The sequence below is a fragment of the Lissotriton vulgaris genome, chromosome 1_2 (genome assembly GCF_964263255.1).
Source record: "Lissotriton vulgaris chromosome 1_2, aLisVul1.2, whole genome shotgun sequence".
NCBI lineage: Eukaryota > Metazoa > Chordata > Amphibia > Caudata > Salamandridae > Lissotriton > Lissotriton vulgaris.
Window position 1 is genome coordinate 264,884,846 of NC_141686.1, and position 20,661 is coordinate 264,905,506.

The 20,661-nt window shown below is 43.9% G+C and overlaps 1 protein-coding gene across 1 annotated transcript in view; it reads right to left on the reverse strand.

Moving 5' to 3' along the window:
* IPO13 (importin 13) overlaps window positions 1-20,661 on the reverse strand; it is a 627,153-nt gene that overhangs the window by 14,075 nt on the left and 592,417 nt on the right. The gene's annotated exons all lie outside the window — the stretch shown is intronic.

Genomic DNA, 20,661 nt, shown 5'->3' on the forward strand with positions numbered 1-20,661 from the left:
ACAGACTTGAGGCATATCACAATATTACTACAGACTTGAGGCACATCACTACAGACTTGAGGCATATCTCAATATCACTACAGACTTTAGACACATCACTACAGACTTTAGACACATCGCTACAGACTTCAGGCATATCCCTATATCACTACAGACGAGCCATATTTCCACAGACTTGAGGCATATCGCCACAGACTTGAGGCATATCGCCACAGACTTGAGTCATATCGCCACAGACTTGAGGCATATCGCCACAGACTTGAGGCATATCGCCACAGACTTGAGGCATATCGCCACAGACTTGAGGCATATCGCCACAGACTTGAGGCACTATCGCCACAGACTTGAGGCACTATCGCCACAGACTTGAGGCACTATCGCCACAGACTTGAGGCATATCGCCACAGACTCGAGGCATATCACTACAGACTCGAGGCATATCACTACAGACTCTAGGCATATTACTACAGACTTGAAGCATACCACTACATACTTGTGGCATATCACTACAGATTCTAGGTATATCACAATATTACTACAGACTTGAGGCATATCACAATATCACTACAGACTTGAGACCCATCACTAAAGACTTGAAGCATATCACTATATCACTAAAGACTTGAAGCATATCACTACAGAATTGAGGCATATCACTATCACTACGGACTTGAAGCATATCACTTTATCACTACGGACTTGAAGCATATCACTTTATCACTACGGACTTGAAGCATATCACTATATCACTACAGACTTGAAGCATATCACAATATCACTACAGACTTGAGGCATATCACTGTATCACTACAGACTTGAGGCATATCACTACAGACTTGGGACATATCACTAGGGGCCATATGTAGGTAGCCAAATTGCGATTGCAAACGATGAGATTCGCAGAATTTCAGCGTTTGCAATCGCAATTTGGGCAGTGTGCTATGTAGCAGATAAAATCTCACTCGCAAAATAAGTAATGGCTAAATTTTCGATTCTCTATTTTGCGAATGCATTTAAGGAATCCCAAATTGCGATTCCTCAAATGCAATGTAGGAAGCACCCAAGTTGTGCGATTTTGGCTTAAGGAATCGCAAATTACCACCAGCTTCAGGTTGGTGGTAATTTGCGTTTTCTTTGAAAATTGCGCTTTTTTGCATTTTTCAAAGTACCATGTGGCGCACATACATGCCCTTAGTGCATATATGTGCGCCACATGTGCACACATGCTTATTTCAGGGGTGCAACTGGGTGTCCTATTGACACCCTTGCAAACTTGAAATTGCATTCTCAATTTGCGAATCTCTAATTGGGAGTCGCAATTTGAGAATGACTTCCTATTCATTCCTATGGGCCTTCTAGTCCATAGGAATGAATGGGAAGGTATTCCTTATTTTCGAATCTCAATTTGCAATTCGCAAATAAGGAATATGTAGGATTCGTAGAATATTTTGCAAATCCTACCTACATTGCATTTGCGATTCTCTAATTGCGATTCCCTAAAAATCGCAATTTGAGAATTCGCAAAAAACGTTTTACCTACATTTGGCCCTATCACTACAGACTTGAAGCATATCACTACAGACTCCAGGCATATCAAAACAGACTCGAGGCATATCACTACAGACTCGAGGCATATCGCCACAGACTCGAGGCATATCGCCACAGACTCGAGGCATATCGCCACAGACTCGAGGCATATCGCCACAGACTCGAGGCATATCGCCACAGACACGAGGCATATCGCCACAGACTTGAGGCATATCGCCACAGACTTGAGGCATATCGCCACAGACTTGAGGCATATCGCCACAGACTTGAGGCATATCGCCACAGACTTGAGGCATATCGCCACAGACTTGAGGCATATCGCCACAGACTTGAGGCATATCGCCACAGACTTGAGGCATATCGCCACAGACTTGAGGCGTATCGCCACAGACTTATCACCAACAAAAAATTTGCAAGGAGTTTTCTTGTGGGAGAGGAAGGTTCAAAGATGATGTGCACTGCTTTCAGATTATAATGCTTAAAGTGGCATCTGAGTGCCAAGTGTTTCTACTGCCACAAGGGCCAAGGAAACAAATGAAGGACAAAGACAGTGCTGTCTGGCCCTTTTCACTGCCATGAAGAAAGTGGAATCCCAGATTCAGCCTATTAAAAGGATTGGGGGTAAAGGGTGTATGCAACAGCTAACTAGTTCAACAAAAGGCCATTGCCTGAATAGTAAAGTGATTAATTGTACTGACTTAAAACGCTATCTATTCCTTGAACTTAACAATTGTTATACAGGTCGGACTTAGCACCAGGTGACTGGCTCAACTGAACAAGTGGGACTGACTTGAGTGAAAAAACTAGTTACTTACCTGTACACTATGGTTCTCCAGTATTATCTTTCATAGATTCACATGTTTGCATTTTCCCCGTCGTCATGGTGAGAGTCTCCCGGTAAAAAGAATAAACATAGCAGTAAAAGAAAAAAGTGCCTGGAAACCATAGAGGAACCTAACATTAGGCAACCTCTCCTCCTCATTATGTGGTCCAAACCACAGCCAATCAGCTGCCAGCCCCAAGATACACCATCCCCTGCAGACCCACCATACCTCAGATTTTCAACAGCCCAAGAGTGAGCTACGGAAGAAAACCAGAGATAAAAGCGGTGTACATAAGAAGAAACAGAGAGGTGGGCGGGCAGCATGTGAATCTATGAAAGATAATACTGGAGAACCATAGTGTACAGGTAAGTAACTAGTTTTTTTCACCAGTATTGAATCTTTCGTAGATTCACATGCTTGTATCAGAATAGATAGCAGTCCTTTTTTCCAAACAGCGTTTCTAGGCTAGAACCCTTTGTCTCAGGGCTCTGCTTTGTCTCTTTTTTTTTTAAAGAAAGGACCCATTAAGAAATTTTGCAACAGCTTTTAACAATTGAAAATATCTGTCTATACACACAATTACATAATTAACAAATTGTAAAGTGAGAAAAAACAAGTACCTTAGTGAAACAGGTGCCGCAGAACTGCTTGACCCACTGCTGAATCTGCTTTCCACTCTGTGTCCAGACAATAATGTTTGGTAAATGTATGCACATTTGACCAAGTTTGTTGCTCTGCGAATGTCTGGAAGCGAGACGCCTGCTAGTAATGCTGTTGAAGTTGCCAATTTCGAGTAGAATGAGCACGTACTCTTGTGCACAGGGGTTTTCCCGCTTTTTCATGACAGAAGACAATGGTGGATGCAATCTATCTGGAAATATAGGTTCTTGATAGAGCTAAACCTTTCCTTGGTCCCAAATAAGCTATGAACAATTGATTTGATTTACGAAATGACTTTGTCTTCTCTATGTAAAATATATTAGACATCTCCCAATGTCCAAACTGTGCAGAGACTTTTCTGCTGTGGTGGAAGGGGTCTTGAAATATGTAGGCAGGATCACAGGTTTATTGAGATGAAAAGATTAAGGAATTTTAGGGATACACTTAGGATTTGTTCTGAGAATTACCTTATCTGATCTGAACTGTAGGAATGGATCCAGAATGGAGAAGGCTTGGATCTCACCGACTCTCCTTGCTGAAGTGAGAGGAAGAAGTAAGGCTACTTTCCATGAAATAAATTGCAACTCCGCTTTGTGAATTGATACGAAAGGAGTTCTCATGAGTTGCGACAAGACTGTGTGGAGCTGCCAAGGAGGCAGTGGATGCTTAATTGGAGGAAATTTCCTGAATAAACTTTTTAGGAATTCTTTAATGAGCCTTTGAGACCAAAGCGACGGACAGTTTGGAGATCTGCGGTATCTAGATATTGCAGCGAAATGAACTTTTATTGAAGTATGATAAAGTCCAGATCTGGCTAGCTGAAGCAGATATAGGAGAATTTGTTCTGGAGAAGAATTAAAAGAATGTACATTATTTGAAATATACAGCAAAATGGAAGCGATTTTGTAACTGGTGTATGTCTTGTTAGTAGACAATGCTGTAGAACTCGCCAGTATTTCACAACATTATTGAGGAATATCTAGTGACTGAAATTATGTTCATAAGATTCCAAGCTGATAATTATAGAGAGGTCAATTCTGGGTGAAGAACTTGGCTTCGGTTCATGCAAATCAAATTCTAGATTAATGAAAACTGTATCCTGGGTTCCACGGACAATTGGAGACGTTCTGTGTACAAAAACAGTCTCGGCCAAGCTGGGGCTATTAAAATTATGTGGCATGGTTCTGATCTCATCTTTCTGAATATTTTCAGAATTAGAGGGAATGGTTGAAACGCATATGTGAACATCCCAGTCCAGCGAAGATGTAGAGCATTTCCTCTGCATCCTTTTTGTGGGAATCTGCTTGCGAAGTGTTTGCATTACTTGTTGCTTTGATTCGCAAACAAGTCCAAATTCAGTTTGCCCCATAGATAGAATATTCAAAGAAGTTGGTCTTGATTCAGTTCCCACTTGTGGCAAATCGCGGATGGTCTGCTTAACGAATCTGCCCTTGTGTTGTCCACTCCAGGAACAGGTTTTACCTGTAGAGTAATGTGATGCAAAAGCGAATTCCAAATTTTCTGGGCTTGAGAAGACAGGGTCTTTGACCTCGTGCCACCCTGTTTCAGAAGATAAAACATTGTTGTTGTACTGTCGGTCTTTACTAGGACCGAAGAGCCACAAATTCTGTGAAGAAAGGCTTGAAGACCCAGGAAAACTGCTTTTAATTCTAAAAGATTGATGTGTAGTTTTGCCTTTCGTGGTGACCAATGACCTTGAATCTCTAGGTCTTGCAGGTGCGCTCCCCAACCCTGTAATGAAGCGTCTGATGTCATGACAAAACGGGGAGATTGAGGTTCGAACAGAAGACCCTTTGTCAAGTTGCTCCTGATACCCCACCATGACATTGCACATTTGATCTGAGTGTTGATGACTAGTTTGTCCTCGAATGAACCTAGGGCTTGAACCCACTTGCTTGTCTAGAGATTCTTGCAGTGGTCTCATATACAAACGGCAGTTCGGAACTAATGGGATGCAGGATGACATCATTCCCAGTAAAGGCTTGAAGATCCTGATTGAAGTGGACCTTTTTGATTTTATTGATGCTGTCAAATTTAAAATCTTTGTTATGTGTTCCTCCGAGAGAAAAGCTTTCGCCTCCTGAGTTTCTAATAGTGCCCGAGGAATTGGCGTGACTGTGTCAGAGTAAGGGAAGACTTTTATCTGTTTATCAGAAGACCTAATTTTTGGGCGCGGGCTCCGACACCCTGGCGCATATCCATGGGTGCCATATTGGGAGGAGTTCGAGGTCGGCGGGCTAGTGCTGCTGGCGAGTTTGGCCCACCACTGCCTATAGGACCCAGCTTTGCAAGCGCTCATCCTTAGAGTCAGAGACTCCTGAGGCGGAAAGCCGGGAGTTAGGGTATCCTTGCACTTAAAATTATTTAATATATTGCTCTGTGTTCTGCTTCTGAAATTTTTTAATTCACGCACTGTTTGTGCAATTTTCTTTTCTTTTTAAATTTACACCGATTCCCCACTCACCTCACTCGCTCGCCCCAGGGGCTCATCCTGGCTTCCAGGGGCCGATTTTGGGCTCTCTCTGGGCGTTGGCTCTGACACCCCGGCGCATATCCACGGGCGCCATCTTGGGAGGAGTTCGAGGTCGGCGGGCTAGTGCTGTGGGCGAGTTTGGCACACCACTACAAAATGAACAACGCTTCCCGTCCGCGCAGTGGGCGCGCCGATGGCGTGCCAGAGGCAAGCCCGTCTGCGCCCGTTCGCGCCAGTTCGGGCCTAGGGCCAGAAATCCTGGACGTCCCTTCTAGTGGCCCCATCACTTATTCGCGCGAAGCCCTCCTACATTTAAGAACGGAGGAAAAGTCTGCATGCCACGGCGTGCACAGATCAGAAGGCCCATATACCCACTGTAGCCGCTGGATCCACCCTACACCTGATAAAAAAAAATCCACCGAACAAGCCACGACTCATTTACGCATGGCCCTACTTAACTGTAGGTCACTGCCGAAACATTCCCTAGAGACTAATTTATTAATCCAGGATCACAAACTCGACATACTGTTCTTAACAGAGACATGGTTGTCATCGAACTCTGACTCAGATATAGTCAGCGCGCTCCCTCAGGGATATCTTATCCATTCCCAGAATAGGCCTAATGGTAAATGGGGTGGAATAGCCATAGTGTATAGAAACCACTACACCTACAGGATGGCTGATAGCGGGATATAAGACTGTGAGAGCTCCCACTTTACTGTTCAAATCTACCCCCACTAGGTCCGTTTCAGGTCTCCTGGTGTACCGCCCTCTGGGCAGTCCAGGGCATTTCGGCAGCTCGCTATTAGAAACAGTTATTTCCTCAGCCACCACTGTGCCCAACTTTATGTTACTGGGAGATTTAAACCTCCACTTCAACGACCCCCAAGATAAAGTGGAGGCTGAACTACAGCTCGAACTAAAATCCTATGACGTGTTGCTTAAAAACTCAGATGCCACTCACATCAAAGGACACCTTCTGGATCCCATATTTTCCAACATTCCGCTCTTGGAATCCAGGTCCCCACTTCCCCTCCCCTGGTCCAATCACTTTCTGGTCTCGTTTTCCTGGCAAACCAGTATAGATTCATGTCAAGCCCCGGTCATATGCACGCTAGAAAGAGCCTGGTCCAAGTTCTCTCTTGAGAACTGGATGCACAGACTGGAGCAGACTGCCCCAGTACACAACCCCGACCCTTTGGTAGCCGACAAAAATCTAGTGAGCTGGCTTGACAGCTCACTTGCCTTTGTCCTTCCTAGAAAAAGAGTTGAAAAGAAAAGTAGAGCTTTGAAATCTCTGTGGTACACGCCAGAACTTAGAGACCAGAGGAAAGGATGTAAAAAATTAGAACATGCATGGAGGAATGATTGGGCTAGTCACAACAAGGCCGCATACAGATCTGCTATCGGGTCCTATAAAACGGCTCTTAAAACTCCCCAGGCTGCATTTTTCGCAGAGAAAATGAGAATTTCCTCTAACTCCTCCAGGGAAACCTTCCGGATAGTGAAGGAACTCCTGAAAGTTCCTAACCCCCCTCCCGTCCCAGACATCTCAGGGGCCAAATGCAATCAGCTTGCGGACTTCTTTGACAGTAAAATTCAAAACATCCTAAAAACTTTACCTCAAAGTGACTGTCCTTCCCAACTTAGCAGTCCCAGGGCCCCTACATCTGCCCCTCATCTGAATTAATTTGCCCTAGTCTCTAGGGAAGAATTAAAAAAAATCCTGGCATCTATGAAAAGTGGATCTCCCAGCAATCCCGCTCCCATGCACATCTTAAAACTTATTAGATCTACCTTCACCCCCTTGGCCACGACTTAATAAACGCCTCCCTCTCTCGAGGTATCGTCCCTCCTGGCTGGAAGAAAGCCATCGTAAAAGCATTATTAAAAAAGCCACAGTTGGACTCCTCTGAGTTGGCCAACTTTCGGCCCATCTCATTACTGCCGGAACTCAGTAAGATTGATGAGAAAACAGTGAACCAGCAACTGGCATCTTTCCAGGAAACTAATGAGCAACTGCCGAGCTCTCAAACAGGCTTCGGCCCAGGTCAGGGCACAGACACCGCCCTTATAGCGGTTGTCGAAGAGGCGAGGCGCATCTTGGATTCGGGAGGATCAGAAGCTGTGATCCTCCTGGATCTAAGTGCAGCCTTTGATACGGTCAACCACTGCATCCTAATCCAGCACCTCAGTAACCTGGGAGTCTCAGGCACAGCCCTGTTGTGGCTAACATCTTTTCTAAACAACAGAACTTACCAGGTTTGGGAAGGCAACGCACGGTCTAACCTGATCCCTCTCCAGTGTGGTGTACCGCAGGGCTCCTCGTTGAGCCCTACTCTGTTCAACGTGTATATGTCCCCACTAGAAGATGTGGTCACTCCCTTTGGGATCAAACTAGTCACCTACGCGGACGACACACAATTAGTCGTCTCGCTCACCCAATTAGACCAGTGCCCTGGAAACTTTCAATCTTGCCTGTCAGAAATCCATGCCTGGATGAGTAAATCCTTGCTCAAGCTAAACAGAGCTAAAACTGAGATTATGCTTCTAGGACACAAGTCGACATCCTTAGCTGACTCCATCTGGCCCGTCAGTATGGGGGCTTTTCCCACCCCAAAAAACGAAATTAAAAGTCTTGGGGTTTGGCTCGAACAGGACCTCTCTTTTAGAACTTAACCTAAAAAAACGGCCGGCATATGCTTTGGCCCACTCCGCTCAGCCCGTAAAGTCCTCCCCCTCTTACCTCCTCACTCAAGAAAGCTCCTCATCCAAGGTTTAATCCTCTCAAGGTTGGATTACAGTAACACCCTTTATTTGGGCGCCCCAGAGGCCACCATTAACAAACTTCAACTGATCCAAAATTCCACAGCCAGGTTGCTGACAGGTTTGTCTGCAAAGCTCTCAGATCCCTCCACTGGTTGCCAATATGTGAGAGGATTACGTTTAAATCCCTGCGCATTGTTCACAAATCCCTACAGGGCAAAGGACCCCCTATCTTGAGGAGTCTAGTGCGCCCTTACAAGGCCAACAGGACACTCCGCTCGGACCATGGGCACCTTGCCAATGTTCCAAGAGTGAAGAGGGCTCGAACGGGAGGACGTCGGTTCTCCGTTAACGCAGCGACTCTGTGGAATGCACTTCCTCTCAAGATCCGAATCAAACCTAGCTATTTGAAGTTTTGGAAACTCCTCAAAACCTTCCTCTTCCCCCAGGATTCCTAAACACTGCATTTCCCTCACAGTAATCTCTGCTCTACAGCGCTGGGACGCTCCCGGGTAAATATGCGCTTTATAAATCCACTTTCATTCCATTCCAAAAGATCCATACGATTAGTAGAGACTGTTGCGTCTCCTGGTACGATACGCCTTTTATCAGCCAGTCGTCTAGATATGGAAACATTTGGAGACCTTGCTGCCTTAAATGTGCTGCGATTGGCGCCCTGCATTTTGTGAAAACACTTGGGCCGAATTTAGGCCGAAGGGCAATACGTTGAACTGGTAATGGCGCCCGTCACCATGAACCGCAGACACTGTTTGTGTTTTTTGTGAATTGGGATATGGAAATATGCATCCAAGTGGTCTAAGGAAATCATGTAATCTCCCTTGCAAAGTAAAAGGAGGTTTTCCTGTAAGGACAGCATGCGGAACAAGATTTTCTTTATGTATTTCTTCAGATCTCTGAGGTCCATTACCAGCCTCCATTTGGTAGACTGCTTTTTCTTTATTAGGAAAAAGTGTGAATAGAATCCTGTCTCTTGTTGTTCAGGTGGAACGTCTTCTATTGCCCCTTTAATAAGGAGAGTTAAAATTTCTGTCTTGAGGGCTGATAGATGCTTTTGATTCTGTAAATAGGTGGGCGATTTGGAGGTTTTTGTGAGAATTCCAGGGTATGACCTTGTGTTATGATATCTAACCCATTTGTGTGATGTTATTGATTGCCAATAATTTAGAAATTGAGAGAGGTAATGGAACTGTTTGAGACGAGATGGGCCGGTGGCGCCTGAAGAACTTCACTGTCTTCGACCAGAGTCTTGCGCCTTTCCTCTTGCAGCAGATTTTCTCCTTCCTTGCTGTTGATATGTTGTGTTAGAGGACCAATACTGCTGATTGCCTCGAGCTCTTCCAGGGAGAGTTTCAAAGTGGTTAAAGAACTGCTTAAAGTTCCGGAGCCGGCTGTTGTGCATGACAAACATAAAAGCACGCAACTGGCTGAGTTCTTCCACACAAAAATCGAGAAGATCCTAAACTCTCTGCCCCAACCGAGCCTATCTCAGGACAATGGCAAGCAGGTCGTGGGAACCCAGGCCAGAGAGAATGCTCTCCATATTGACACCTTTGGCCCAGTATCAGTGAGCGACGTCGCCAAAACTCTATCGTCGATTAAAAGTGGTTCCCCCATGGACCCGGTTCCCATGAAGTTCCTCAAACAGGTAACAGCGTCCATTGCAGCTCCTGTGACAGACCTAATGAACGCCTCCTTTGTCCAGGGTGTGGTGCCACCCACTTGGAAAATGGCTGTTGTTAAGGCTCTTTTAAAAAAGACCAACTTGGACCCCACTGACCTGTCGAACTTTAGGCCCATCTCGCTCTTGCCGGGCCTCGGCAAAATTGCTGAACGGTTGGTCAACAAGCAGTTGTCAGCCTTTTTGGAGTCGAATGGACTCCTTCGGCCATCACAAACTGGATTCCGCCCAGGTCAGGGCACAGACACGGCCCTCTTGGCGGTCGTTGAGGAAGCGAGACGCATCCTGGACTCAGGAGGGTCAGTGGCAGTGATCCTCCTGGACCTCAGCGCGGCGTTTGACACCGTGAACCATCAGGTGTTGATCCGACGGCTGGCTGAGGTAGGGGTCTCCGGGGTGGCCCTGCAGTGGCTGAGATCTTTTCTCTCGAATCGAACCTACCAGGTTTGGGATGGCCCTGAGAGATCCAAATCTATTCCCCTCCAGTGTGGAGTGCCACAGGGCTCTTCATTGAGCCCTACATTATTCAATGTATATATGGCCCCCCTGGAGGATGTAGTATCCCCATGTGACATCAAAATCGTCAGCTACGCTGACGATACGCAGCTAGTGGTTTCCTTATCACATCTGGCCGACAATCCTGACACCTTGAACTCCTGCTTGGCAGATGTTCACACTTGGATGGTGGAATCCTCCCTCAAGTTAAACGGCTCAAAGACGGAAATACTGCTGCTGGGGAGTAAAACTACCCTTCTCCCGCCGCTCAGCTGGCCGGGATGTATGGGCGATCCCCCGGCCCCCAAAGATGCGATCAAGAGCCTTGGAGTCTGGCTAGAACCAGACTTGTCTTTCCGCACTCAAGCTAAGAAAACAGCAGGAGTGTGTTATGCCCTGCTTAGGTCGGCACGGAAAATCTTTCCTCTCCTTCCGTTAACATCGAGGAAGCTGCTGATTCAGGGTCTTATAACATCTAGACTTGATTATAGCAACGCCATCTTTTTGGGCGCCCCTGAATCGACCTTCAAGACCCTTCAACAGGTCCAAAATGCAGCGGCAAGGCTGCTTATGGACATTCCGAGGACGCAATCAGCGAAACCGGCATTGAAGGCATTGCATTGGCTCCCAGTGCGGGAGAGAGTGACCTTTAAAGCACTTTGTACTGCTCATAAAATTCTCGCAGGTAAAGGCCCCCTTATTCTAAAAAACCTAGAGACTCCCTACAAAGCTTGCAGAACGCTGCGATCAGACATGAAACATCTCTTGATGGTTCCTAGAGTTAAAAAGGCCCGTACGGGCGGGAGAAGATTCTCATTTAATACGGCAAAGCTTTGGAACTCGCTCCCCCTAAAACTACGCGCTGAGCCCTGCACACTGCATTTCCGTAAAGGTCTTAAAACCTTTTTGTTTTCAGTATAACGCGTCTATTCTGTCCCCATTACCATCGGATGTTGTCTGGAAAGCGCCGCGATGCCCAAGGGTAGCTGCGCGCTATATAAGATTTTAAATAAAAATAATAAATAAATAATAATAATAAATAAATAAAATAATAATAATAAAATGATTGTTGAAGAAATGACGGTACCCCTGTTGATAAGGCTGGTACCTGTTCAATTGAAAAGAGGAGCGCTGATGGAATTGTCCTCTCGATCCTCTGCCACAAAAAGATTGATTGTTGATTGTTGTAAAGGCTCCAGAGCTCTAGCTGTGTCAGTGTCTGCTTTTATTCCTTGAAGCGCCTCATCCATGTGCTTCCCGAACAGACTTTCTCCATCAAAAGGCATGTCCATGATTTTTGATTGGACCTCAGGCCTAAAAGATGTGGACTTTTGCCCTCCTTGCCTACGGAGAGCCACCGCTCCAGCCATTTGGCGAAATCCTACGGACACAATATCCATCGCCACATCAATGGACTTAGACGCTGCTCTGACTTCATCTTGAAGAATTGTAGCTGCTTCCTTTTTTTGGTCCTATGGGAGATGGGACAGAATTGGTGCGATGTCCGACCACATCTGCCTAATGAATCTACTGGTTACGCCAGTGCATTTGCGGCCTTGATAGAAGCTGCTGCCATAACAGCAAAGCGTTTTCCTATACAGGCCATTCTTTTACCTTCTTTAACAGGAGGAGCCAAACAGGCAGTCACTGGATTTTTGGAGCGCCTCGGTGCCGCTTGTGTAACAACTGACTCAGAACGAGGATGTCCAATCAGGCATGCTGGAGCTGTCTCAGGAGAACGGTATATCTTTAAAATTTTTGAAATTGATGCTGGAACTGAGGCCGGATTTTTCATTCATTTCAGTCCTTCATCCCACATATGCTGGATTATTGGGATGGCTCTTACTGACTTTCGAGATGACTCTTTAAAATCATAAAGAAAACATTCACTTTCTTTTACAGGCATTGTAAGTGCAAATCTCTTTGCAGCTTTTTCAATCAGGTCATGGAAACTGGCTATATCCTCTGGTGGAGAACTCAGTTGAGGCAACGGTGATGAAGGCGAAGTTGGAACAATATATTGATCCCATTCATCCCCAACTATGTCATCATGGGGAATCTCTCCTTCTGCTTGGTCTTCATGATCACTCTCCATAAGGTCATCCCTAATAGTTATTCTTTTCGGGGTGTCTATTCTTTGCAATGGAGGCGGAGATTGAACCATTGGTGTTTCAGCTACAGTTTGAGGGGTACTCGCAGGAGCTGAGGCGTATCCCCCGGAAAACGACGATTACAACTGTTACTCATGTGCCTCAAATCAGAAATTAAGGATAAAGGCACCAACATAGCCTCTTCCTGAATATTAGGACTCGCTTCTTCCTCCTCTTCATAATTATATGCCTGATGGAATGATTCATATAGCTTTGAACTTGGTACTGGTCGATCTTTAAAAGCAAATTGCTCCTGAACTTCCTGAAAATCATCATCTTCTGATTCCTGACTTTTAATGTGTAGTTGAGAGGGGCTATAGGCTGCTCCACAAGGACCTTCACCCTCAGATTCTTGGCAATCTAGAATTGTGGATGGCAGAAGTGTAGAAATATTCTTGCCCACCGACTAGCCCGTCGACGGTGTAAATCACTTGATAGAGATGAAGGTTGAAGTTTGTCGTCGTCGTTGGAGATCTAAAAACTGTCACCGTCGACGACTTTCTAGTCGACGACGGGATAGTCGATGGAATCGTCGATGGAATCATCGTCGACGTAGATGTTGACGTCGACGAAGGTCTAACACTCACCGTCGACGGAGTCGCCTTCGTAATCGCTGTAGACGACGCAGTCGAGATGGTCGTCCTCGCTGATGAGGTCGTCCTCGGGGTCGTCGACGCCCTCGTCAGTGATCTGACAGGAATTTCTTTAGTTTTCAACGGCGGCAATGACGGAGGAGTTTTCTTTTCTAAAGAAGACTTATGAGGAGTTTGAGGAAGAGAAGAAGAAGAAGAATCACCTTCTTTTATTTTTCCTGATTTTTGTCTCTTTTGATCTCCTTTCTCCTCAGGACTATCTTGTGTTTTCTAGAGGAATGTCCTTTAGCATCTCCATCAGACTCAGAGTCTGTTGCTTTCTTCTTTTGAAGCCAAAGTAATAGGCGTGCTTCTCTGTCCGTAAGTGTTTTAGCAGAGAAGGTACGACAATGTTTGTAGTCCTTAGGAACATGCTTGGGATACAAGCAGTACAAGCATTACTTATGGGGCTTTCAGAAAATACTTTGGCTTTTCCACAGGATCTGCAAGATCTGAAAAGTCTCTTTTTAGAGCCTTCAGACATTTTTAAAGAAGATGGAAAATCAGTACCTCACTTCCAACTTTAGAAGGAAAAAGCTCAGCAAAGAACAAACTGAGCTCAGCTCAGGGAGACTCCTCACACAAAGGCGTTGAAAATCTGAGGTATGGTGGCTCTGCTTGGGATGGTGTATCTTGCGGCTGGCAGCTGATTGGCTGTGGTTTGGACCACATAATGAGGAGGAGAGGTTGCCTAATGTTAGGTTCCTCCATGGTTTCCAGGCAGCTTTTTCTTTTACTGCTATGGTTATTCTTTTTACCGGGAGAATTCCACCATGACGACGGGGAAGATACAAGCATGTGAATCTATGAAAGATTCAATACTGGAGAAACTGACTCGACTGAACAAGAGGTCATATCCTAGATGTAACTGGTGACCATTCCCTGTACTCAGAAAGGTCATTCCTTGCTTGAACTTAACAAAAAGGCATTGAATTGCCTTTATTAAACATGAAGTAGTTCCAGGTTTATAAATTTCTTTAGACAGCGAAAAAAACATTACCAAACTGTATTCTGAGAAGATGTTGGTTAGGAGACAGCAACAGGCACATGCATCAAGAAAAGCTTTTGAGAGTGCTTAATTGCGATTATTAATGAATCGCACTTAAGGACTCTCAAAAGCCTATGCATGTAGGAATCGCTATTAAAATAGCGATTCGCAAATTGTGAGTCGCAATTAAGGAATGCCTTCCCATTCATTCCTATGGGCTTACAGGCCTACAGGCCCTTAGGAATGAATGGGAGATTGCATGCGCCATTTGTGAGTACCAATAGGTACTCGCAAATTGCGCTTGCAATTTCAAGGGTGTCCAAAGACACCCTGTTGCACCCCTGGAATGGCTTTGTGCACACATGTTGCGCACACACATGCCACAATGGTATGTGTGTGTGTGGAACCTACAACTTTGAAAAATGCACTTTAGTGCATTTTTCTAAGTTTTTTGCAAATTACCGTTAAGTTCAACTTCATGGTAATTTGTGCCTCCTAATAGCGAAATCGCTATTTTAAAGTCAATCAATCAATCAGTGACACTTATAAAGCGCGCTACATACCCGTGGGGTCTCAAGGCGCTGTGGTTCTTGCATTGCATTTAAGGAATCGCAAATTGTGATTCCTTGAATGCAATCGCAATTTGAGAAATCATAATTATTTGCGTATTCTCAAATTGCGAGTGCCTTGAACCTTGCTGCATCGCAATTGCCCTTTTTGCAGGCGCAAACAGGCAATATTTGCAAATTACACCGTTTGCGCTTTCAAAAATGGTTGATGCATTTGCTTGCACGTGTCCTCTTCTTGAATATTGGTTTCCTCCCTACTCTACTCACCTACTAGGTGAGGTGCTAATACTCAGTGAGACAGTCAATGTGGGTACTGCCGCACAGCAATGAGTATGTCTCATTGAAACCTCCTCGCTCATGCCCAAACTGGCCTAGATATTACGTTATAAGGCTCCGAGACAATGTCCTGATGCGGTCCAAAGCACAGACGAGTTAGCTAAAACTCCAGAACTGGCCTGCAGACTAGATGACATCCAAAGGGACGATTTTGAAGTAGAAAGTCTTGCATGGGTTCCCCTTTTCATTACTGGCATGAATTACAACTGCTATAAGGTTTGAAGCCTTATACGGCAATGCTCTCCCACCACCATAACCAAAAAACACTGAACCGGAATGCAAAATAGGAATCCAAGATGTCCATGGATACCAACCAGTCCTAAGGGTCCAAAGCATGAATCACCTGGCAAGAGTCACCTTTTGAAAAGTATCCCTGCTAAGGAACTTGTTTCCATAACAATCCCAAGAGGGTCCTGAAGTATACACCCTTCAATCTCTTTGTTGTCAGGAAACCCTTGCCACAGTCTTAAAGTTAGGTTTAAGCCTCTGTCAAAGTTTAAACATATGTCAAAAGGACATCCACATGTGGCAAGGGAAAGGTCTGGGGGGCTTCGAAGGAACTATAATCAGCTTCCAGAGGATTAGGCGTAATTCTACTGAATGTTCTCATTAAAATTATTTATTAGTCGAAAGTTCTTACAAACAACAACAATCATCATAGTTTATGCATTGGTAGTCAGACAAAATATACACTTGTTATAATAGTTAAACAGAATATATTGTTGAGGCTATTCACAAAGGTATCTTACAGTTGAGAGTAATTTGCAGGTGTAAGTTCACTCCTTCATGTGTGTGTAACTACTACTTTATGCTAGTCACAAAATGTGTAAACTTACTAAACAGTGTAGACTTACAAGTCTCCACTCCCTGAAATAGTGGGCTGGACCACATTTACAAGTGCTAATTACTACTTCCAAAAAGAAACAGAAGTAAGTCCAGAACCACACATGTCCAACCAATTATACATTGCAAAACCCTTCCATTGCAAACAATGAACGTCGGGATTTAAAATAGAACCCCATTGGAAATAAGTTTAAAATAAATTATTTAAAATATTTTAAAATATAAATAACTAATTTAAAGTTAACAAAATACAGATAAAAAAACACCTATGTAATTATAAAATATTGTAACCACTTATTTTTTATTTAAAAATTAAGGTAACATTTAATCAAATATAATTCAATTACTTTTAATTATTTCTTTATATCAATTTTAATATTTAATAATGTACAATAAAACAATTACTTCAGGTGGGAATTTAGTTTTAATTTAAACGTCAGCAAAATAACTTATTTAAATGTAATATATTGAAATATATATATATATATATATATATATATATATATATATATATACATATATTACCTACTGGCGATAGCCAGTAGGTATATATAGTTAGGATTTTTTCCCTATGGGATTTCTGAAAATTCTATGTCTAATAACTTTGGCGTTTGTGGACGGAATTAGCTGAAATTTTCAGGAAAATGGCACATTTTGTTTCTGAGCAGCTCCTGGAAATTTGGGGGGGGGTTCGTCAAGGGGGGGCCGAGAAAAAAGGGGGGTCCCAAAACGCGTTTTTCCCATGTTAATTTCCATAGGGCGGTTGGACTCACTTTTAGCCCGAACGGCTGAATGGATTTCCACGAAACTTGGCAAAATTGTAGGGACTGTTAGCCCGATGTGCCTTTGCTAGGTCTCAATATATGTGCTTCAGTGAATTTTGAGAAATTAACGTTTAAAACAAGATATATATCTGTAACAGCGCTCCGGGCTGCGCTCCGGTCCGCTTACTTTTCGCGTATCGGAACTTTGCGAAGCGAAGCTGATTGGCTCTCCGGTGTCTGTCAACATTCTAAACAGTCCGGCGCGGCCGCCATCTTGTCTCTCGGTAGGATCGAGAAACAAGAGGAGGCCAAAACAAAGGGGGAAATGAAGGAAAGGGGGCAAGGTAGACCCCTTCTGATCCCCTAGGATTGATGAGGGGATATTATAGAGTCACGCTGGGCCCAAAAAAAAAAAAAAAAATTCCGATTTTTTCGCCGTAGAGACGCGTCTTGGTACGCGAACCGGGCAGCTAACCGGGAAGCTAACTGGCAGTGTAACGGGAGTCTGACGAGTAGCTGATTGGCTGTCAACATTGTAAACAGTCCGGAGCGGCCGCCATCTTGTCTCTCGGTAGGATCGAGAGACAAGAGGAGGCCAAAACAAAGGGGGAAATGAAGGAAAGGGGCAAGGTAGACCCCTTCTGACCCCCTAGGATTGATGAGGGGATATTATAGAGTCACGCTGGGCCCAAAAAAAAAAAAAAAAAATTCCGATTTTTTCGCCGTAGAGACGCGTCTTGGTACGCGAACCGGGCAGCTAACCGGGAAGCTAACTGGCAGTGTAACGGGAGTCTGACGAGTAGCTGATTGGCTGTTATCATTGTAAACAGTCTGGAGCGGCCGCCATCTTGTCTCTCTGTGGGATCGAGAGACAAGAGGTGGAAAAAAAAAAGGTGTAAATGAATGAAAGGGGTAAGGCAAACCCCTCCTGAACCCCTAGGATTGATGAGGGGGCTATTAAAGTTCCCTGGGGGGTGAAAAAAAAATTGCGATTTTTCGCGGTAAAGGTGCTTCCTGGTACGTTAACCGGGCAGCTAACCGGCAGCGTAACGGGAGTCCGACATATTGTGTTTTTTGAACGTTTATGATATGTGCACGTGTGGATTTTGTCTAATTAAGGTTAAAAAAAATATATATATCTTTAAGCGTGTTCTGGCGCGCTTACGTTTTGGGTTTGGTTTGCGCTGCAGAGACGATACGTCACGGTTATGCGATGCATCATGAGGCGTCTCACGGGCTACGTGATACGTCACTTAATAAAGAATATATTTTACAGCTATAGATATTAGCTTTTAAAAAACCAATGAAATTCACAGAAAAAACCATAGGTTATAGACCATATATAGTTAGGAATTTGCATTTACAAAACCTTGAAAATTCACTGAAAAAACCATAGGTTATAGACCATATATAGTTAGGGATTAGCATTTAAAAAACCTTATTTTATTTGCACAAAACCATTGAAATTCCATATATAGTTAGTTGCACTAACTATATATCGCGGACCCGCAATCCACTGCTAATGATGTCACATATTACATCATTCATGACATGGTCAGTGACATCACTGATGACATCACTGATGACATCTCAAATGACATCACTGATGACATCACTGATGACATCTCAAATGACATCACTGATGACATCACTGACATCTCATTTGACATTACTGATTACATCACTGATGATATCATTTATGTGATAATACATCTTCAGACTCTAATATAACCTTAGATACACTCAGTGTAAACAGGCACTCACAGACTGTCACACATCCATGGAGTTACTCACACACCTAGTCAGTCATGCAAAGAATCAATCACATCTCCATTTCCTCAACTATACAGTTATACACACCTTACTTATTCAAACATATAGTAACACATATTTACTCTCTTATACAATCCTTGATATGTACTTACTTTGACATGTAGAACTGAGATATCCATTCACTCACCAATATACTCATGCACACAGTCAACTGTCCATACAGCTGTTTCTACATGCACTTTTGAAACCATACACCTAGGGTATCAACTGCTCACACATCTATGCACAGAGTTATACACCTCCCAGACACCCACACACATACTCAGTCTCCCATACAAATACTTGGGCAACCATTCAATAACCCATATAGTTACTGATATAGCTACTGATTTAAACATGCAGCAGTTTACAGAAGAACATAAATAATGATTGCCAAATTAAGACACTTTAATCACTAACCCATGCACTCAGTGAGACACATTTAATCATTCTCTCATACAGTCAGTCATGCACCTACTAAATCCTTCATCCAGACACTTATACATCCACTCATTCTTCAATATGTAAGACATATTTTAACTTTACAGAAACATACAGTCACTGGGTGTTGTCATCAGTGATGTCATCAGTGATGTCATTTGAGATGTCATCAGTGATGTCATCAGTGATGTCACTGACCATGTCATGAATGATGTAATATGTGACATCATTAGCAGTGGATTGCGGGTCCGCGATATATAGTTAGTGCAACTAACTATATATGGAATTTCAATGGTTTTGTGCAAATAAAATAAGGTTTTTTAAATGCTAATCCCTAACTATATATGGTCTATAACCTATGGTTTTTTCAGTGAATATATATATGTATATATATATATAAAAGAATTTTTTCAAAATTAAGTTAAAAGTGATGTATCACGTATTTCTTTGTGCCATATTTAAAGAAAATACATAAAATTAACTTACAATAATATTTAAAACAAATATTGTCCTTATTTTTTCCAAGTTTTATAAACTTTTTCCTATATTTTACCATACAGAGCTCTCCATCTGGCTGCAAAGTCTCCCTACTGTAAAATATGGGGAGAGTAACAAGGTTTATTTACCTCCCAAAAAGAGAGCAAACCACATGTTACTACTTGTGTAACCTTATATCTGTAAGAGACATTAGTTAGGGATAGATTCCTTACCTTACCATATCCCCAGGCGTCAGACTGTATCCGGAAAGTTTTCGTCAGCAGAACCCCTGCGTATCGGAAGGTGGCGTCGTGCGGCTCCGCCTCCGTCGCTGGCGTTGTATGCGCCGAGATGACATCACGGAGACTGCTTAGGCACCACCCATGAGCGCTAACGTCAGTTCTGTACACGAATATCCGTGCCAGGATCGCAGAGCCATGCAATAAACTGACCACTAGTGCCATGAAACTAGGGCCCTGAAAAGGGATGACTAACCCTAGAAATCAGTTCGCAGAAAGGGGGGATTGGGTGGGGCTGTAAGGAATCTACCACTAACTAATGTCTCTTACAGATACATTGTTACACAAGTAGTAACTTGTGCATCTGAAAGAGAAACGTTAGTGATAGATTTTTTACCTTAGAATAGATACCCCAGCAATACCAACCCCGGTGGGGGGTCTGAGAACTAAGATCACATCAGAAAGTCCCAGAGTACAGAACGGCCAAAGAAGCAGTCTTTCCGGACTTGGTTGTCCAGGCAGTAGCGCTTGGTAAAAGTGTGCAGCGAGGCCAACGTAGCTGCCTGACAAATGTCCTGCAAGGGAACGCCGGGTCCCAAAGCAGTAGTGGCTGCCGTTGTCCTGGTAGAATGGGCACACAGCCCCAACCGGTGGCTCTTTCTTAGCCAACGAGTAACAGGCTTTGATGCACAGAACGACCCACATAGAGATGGTCCGTTTGTGCACGGTCTGACCTTTTTTGGCGCCCACATGACTAACTTTTTGTTGGCTATCCACCCGGAACTGTTGTATGTGCTTCAGATAGAACGAGAGCGCACGTTTTGGGTCCAGACGGTGGAGCCTCTCTTTCTCTTTTGAAGGATGCGAAAGCAGAAAGGAGGTGGGCAAAGTGATAGTCTGCCCGGTGTGGAAAAGCGTGATAAC